Below are 5,591 nucleotides of genomic sequence, written 5' to 3' on the forward strand. Positions count from 1 at the left end.
ACCTCCTGCGAGCCAGGGCCCCATCCTGGCAGGATCTAGGACACTCTGACCTCTGACCTCCAATAACCCCAGAGAAAAGGGCTAGGAGACTCACAGGCACTAGTTGCTGCCCCTGGGTTAGATGCTGAGGAGCCTGCGGACCTGGCGATCTGGGGGTGACAGTTATGTGGGGTCCTATAATACACAGTCCTGAATGCTTTTCCATGTCATTGGGCATGCCTGGTGCCAAGCACCTGCAAAGAGCATGAGCTGTCTCAAGCTCTCAAAAGTCCTGCTGGGACTCCCCTTTGCCCTTCGGTGACTTGTCTTTCCTCTCTGCTCTAGCACACCCTTTCTCTGATGTGTGTTCCAATGACATGTCACAAGCATTCAGCATGGTTTGCCTTGGAGGAACACGCAGCTAGGAGACCTCTCCAAATTTCTTACTAGACTCTCAGTGTCAGACAGGACACAAACTGCTCTTCACGGACAACTTCCTCAGTAAGCCTCACCCTGCCCAGCCCCCGGGCCACCATCCTCCTTTTTCTCCCCGCCCTCTCCGTTCCTGCTTCTGGCAGGAATCCTGCTGCACCTGTGCATCTTCTGAACACAGTTCCTGGGAGCAATACGGCCACCTTTACCCCCTCAGTTTATATCACCCCTGATATATGAGAGGCCTTATGCAACCCAGCAAGCTCAGTGTTTACATCAGAAGGGGGCCTCCCCTTGGTGTCACTCCGGGGCTCTCAGAAAGACAGCACTGTATGCTTGCACCTCGAAGAAGTGCAGCCACTTAGGAAAAGTACTGATCCAACCTGCAGGGGGAAAGTGACTTCTTTTCCTGTTGCTATCTGAGCAACATCTGGGCTCCTTCAACAGCAGGAGCGCTATCTGGGCCATCCGATTACTCCCCTGATCCTTGCTTAAAAGAGACTGTGGGCCGGGCATGGTGGCTCACGCCTGTAATCCCAGCACTTTGGGAGGCTGAGGTGGGCAGATCACCTGAGGTCAGGAGTTTGGCCAACATGGTGAAACCCCCATCTCTACTAAAAACACAAAAATTAGCTGGGCATGGTTGCGCACACCTGTAGTCCCATCTACTCGGGAGGCTGAGGCAGGAGAATCACTTGAATCCAGGAGACGGAGGTTTGCTTGAACCCAGGAGGCAGAGGCGGAGGCAGGAGAATCACTTGAACCTGAGAGGTGGAGGCCTGAGACAGGATAATCGCTTGAACCTAGGAGATGGAGGTTGCAGTGAGCTGAGATCATGCCACTGCACTCCAGCCTGGGTGATAAGAGTGAGACTCTGTCTGAAAAAAGTAAAAAAAAAAAAAAAAAAAAAAAATTAGGACACTACTCCTTTTCTAGGAGCTCACAGAAAAGGAATAGCATAGGAGGAGGATGATAAAAAAAAATATAGGGATCAAAGGATGATCGTCCAAGAAAGGGCCACCGCAGCAGTGGCATGCACCATTAATATCTAAGCCCCTTTGGGTAGTGGCAGCTTTGCAGTCATTGTGTCTGTCCCAAACCCTAGCTCCTTGTCAGGGGGCACTGAAATCTGCAGAAGAGCTGAGGAGAACACCCAGAACCACAGCTTATTCTAGGAGGGCTTAGACCTGAGCACAAGGTCCTGCCAGCCTATAGCATCCCTGTTGCAATGAGGGAAGATCAGCGCTACGGAGCAGAAATCTGTTCTGGGAGACCTTTCCTTCCTGGCTACAGTCAGAGTGCCTGAGGCCCACCCAGCCAAAGCATACCTGTTACTATTCAAGGAGACAGCATCGCTAAGAAGGAGCATGTCTCAGAAGAAACTTCTGTTCCTCCTTGTGTTCGGATCACCCAGGTTCCATCCTGCTAGAGCACATCAGTTGGACGAGCCTCTCTATAACTGTGCTGGAGAGAATTCTATCGCTGTCTATAGTCAGACCACCCGGGACACACCTGGCCAGAATGCATCTGTAGCCTTGAGGGTTCCAACACCACACTTGTGCTTAGAGGCCCTCTTGTGTCCGCCTACATGCAAAGCACCTGGGCTCCACCTGTTCAGAGCACATGGGTTGCAATGGGAGGGCACAGCGCAACAGTGACAAAGAGTCCTCTTTCTGCACCTTATCAGAGCATTTGGGGCCCACCTGGCTAATAAACACATGTTCCCACTTTCTATCAGGCACCCATGGGAACACATGTGCTACTGTTGGAGGGGCTGACACCATACTTGTGGTTGGAGATGCTACTGCTTATGAATCCAGTTCAGAGCACCAGGGACCTTCCAGCCCTGGGCATGGATTGGTACAGTGGGAGGGTCCACCCCCATACCTGTGTTTGGGAACATTTCCATACCCACCATCACTCAGAGAACCTGGGATGCTTATGGCCAGAGCACATCTGTTGTAGCCAGGGGAGGGCAACATCATAAACTTAGAGGAAGACCCTTTTAGTCTCCCTTTCAGTCCAAACTCCTGGGGCGTAAGCCAGGGAGCCTACCCCTTTCGACTTTGTAGGAGCCAACATCACTGAGAAAATACTTGTGCTTCGGGTAGAGTAAATGTCCCTCTGTGGTGGGCACACCAAATGGCAGCCTTGTCTTTGGGCCCCGCCCCCGTCCCCAAGCCCCCGTCGCCTGCCCAGTTCTTCACAGAAGTTGGAAGTACTGGATTGCCAACGTACTGATTTTTTTCTAGTGAAAGAACCAGGAACTCAGTGCCTAAGAAGCAAAATCTTCTTGTAGAAATGGCAGTGGGTGGTCGCCGTCCACCATGAAAGAAACTTACTCTGCTGGAAAGGCTGAATCCATTCTAATTATGTCAAACTCAACCTGCTTTTCCTCCTTCTCTAGCAAGCTTGAAGTTGAGCACCTCAAAGTGCTTCTTTTTATGATGAAAGGCACAGGTTTGGATGGGGGTTCATCAGAGGTCAATACCCCAGTTTGAGAAGGTCCACTATGGGGAGGAAAGAGAGACTTGTAAGTACCAACTGTGCTCCACTCTGGTTTTGTCTGTAAGCCTGGAAAACCCAAGCTCTGGGACAGTTTCCTTCTAGTCTTGAGACTGGTAGCACCTCTGGCAACTCCCACCCCGCGGCTGGCAAGCTGTTCCTTTTCTCTTAACCCATTTGTCTCCATGGTCCTTTTACTTGCTTTTCCGGATTAAATATCTAAAGCTTCCTTCATGTTAATGAGTCCTCTACTCTGAGTCTTCACTTTTAGGCCAGTCTAGAAGGAGGGATGCCTTCTATAAATGGTGACAGGTTGAGCCAGACTTGACATTTCAAAATTTTCTGTGGCTCAGCTAATGTGATATGGAAGTAGCACACTCTAGGACTGTTTGTGCTAACTTCTGATGTCTCTATTGAGAGTGTGAGGATATCAGCCCAGGAGGAGGCGAGGTCCAGAGAAAGAGAGACCAGGACATGCCCTTGCCACCTCCCTCTGTGCTTCCTCCACACCATCTGACCTCCCCGAAGGTCAGATCCTCCCTGCTGTGTGACAAGGAACCACACTTTATGGTTTTAGTCTTTTAAAAATATTTGAGGCCGGGCGCGGTGGCTCAAGCCTGTAATCCCAGCACTTTGGGAGGCCGAGACGGGCGGATCACGAGGTCAGGAGATCGAGACCATCCTGGCTAACACGGTGAAACTCCGTCTCTACTAAAAAAAAATGGCGAGGTGGTGGGTGCCTGTAGTCCCAGCTACTCGGGAGGCTGAGGCAGGAGAATGGTGTAAACCCGGGAGGCGGAGCTTGCAGTGAGCCGAGATCTGGCCACTGCACTCCAGCCTGGGCGACAGAGCGAGACTCCGTCTCAAAAAAAAAAAAAAAAAAAGAGTTTGAATTATCTTTTCTGTGTCTTTTTTTTAAAAAAAATTAGATTGGAGCCAGGAATTCCACCGTGAAATAAAAATAAAACCCTGAGGCCAGGTGAGGTGGCTCAAGCTAGTAATCTCAGCACTTTGGGAGGCCGAGGGAGGTGGATCACCTGAGGTCAGGAGTTTGAGACCAGTCTGGCCAACATGGTGAAACCCCATCTCTACAAAAATGCAAAAATTACCCGGGCATGGTGGCATGTGCTTATAATCGCAGCTGCTCGGGAGGCTGAGGCAGAATTGCTTGAACCCGGGGGGCGGAGGTTGCAGTGAACCAAGATCTTGCCACTGCACTCCAGCCTGAGTGACAGAGGGAGACTCCATCTCAGAAAAATAAATAAACAGATCAATAATAAAACCCTGAGCCCTTTGACCGACTGAAAGGACCCCTCTTGGCCAAGGCGACCCCAGAAAAACTAAAAACTAAGTTTCCCGGCCGTAAGGAGACGAGAACTTGCGCCTCCGTATACCACTTCCTCACTAAGTGTTACCAGGTTTTTTGTTTGTTTGTTTGTTTGTTTTTTTCCTACATTAAACAGAAACCAGCCCTGGAAAAACAAAGAATGGAACACCCCACCGCTGACTTCAACCAACTGCCTGCTGCTGCAGCCTGACTCCCAACCCTTTTTGCTATTTTGACGTGACAAACTGACCAGGCTACAAAGTATTCAACCATGGGCTAGTTCTGGCTGGTTCACCGAGGCTGTGTACCAAGTGCCTTCGTGCCTTGTGTTTCACCTTTTAACATACAGAGCCTAATTTTACTGCATTTAATGTTATATCTCCACTCGAACGTAAACATGGGGTGTATGTAACACATATGTTTGCTTATCAAGCACACATATGACCCCCTTTCATGAATATTCATAGTTCCCCCTGTGACCTGTTGAATATGTCTATTTAGCCAACCTGTTTGGCATAAAACTCCTATCCCACCCTTTCTCCCTCAGAGTACCTGTTTGTGGTCTCTGCTGGAGGTGTCACTTTCCAGAGCCTGCAGTTTGCAACCCTCCTCAAGAAATAAAGTCCTCCTTTCCAAGTTTATGGGTCTCATATTTTAAGTTGACACCCCCAAGTTGGTGCTTCACATGGAGAGGATAGGCTTGGCATCCAGGCTCTTGGGCCTGCAAGAACGATGAAAGAAAGAGTTCATGCTACTGGGTAATTACTGAAACATTTTAAGTCTAGGATAAAATATATGACTCAAAAGTTGTTATCATACTCCTTTAAAAGGTCCTACAAAAAATTATTTTCAGGCTGGGCGCAGTAGCCCATGCCTGTAATCCCAGCACTTTGGGAGGCCAAGGAGGGTGGATCATCTGAGGCCAGGAGTTCAAGACCAGCCTGACCAACATGGTGAAATTCCATCTCTACTAAAAATACAAAAAATTAGCTGGGTGTGTTGGTGGGCACCTGTAATCCCACCTATTCAGGCGTCTGAGGCAGGGAAATTGCTTGAACCCAGGAGGCAGAGGTTGCAGAGAGCCGAGATCGCGCCACCGCACTATAGTCTGGGCAAGAAGAGCGAAACTCCCTCTCAAAAAGAAAAAAAAAGAAAGAAAAATAAATTATTTTCAAGTAAGTACCTGGATTGGGCCTATGTGGGAAAAGATCCAGTTTGTCCCTATTTAAACCACTAAAATCTCAAATTGCAAAAGTTGCCACTCCACCCAACTCATGGCTGATCATAGAGCCAGGCCGAGTCTAAACTAGACTTCATTGTTGAAAACTCAATAATTTCTAAGGCATTT

The 5,591-nt window shown here is 49.1% G+C and overlaps 1 long non-coding RNA gene across 1 annotated transcript; it reads right to left on the reverse strand.

The window, feature by feature from the left end:
• Positions 1-1,230: 1,230 nt before the first annotated feature.
• Positions 1,231-4,961, reverse strand: LOC115892195. The gene is made up of 3 exons (XR_004052079.1): positions 4,796-4,961; positions 2,754-2,921; positions 1,231-1,289 (listed from the first exon to the last, which is right to left on the reverse strand). It is a non-coding gene; the product is annotated as an uncharacterized LOC115892195 (long non-coding RNA).
• Positions 4,962-5,591: the final 630 nt, after the last annotated feature.

This window comes from Rhinopithecus roxellana, chromosome 12 (assembly GCF_007565055.1).
Source record: "Rhinopithecus roxellana isolate Shanxi Qingling chromosome 12, ASM756505v1, whole genome shotgun sequence".
In the NCBI taxonomy this organism is placed as follows: Eukaryota; Metazoa; Chordata; class Mammalia; order Primates; family Cercopithecidae; genus Rhinopithecus; species Rhinopithecus roxellana.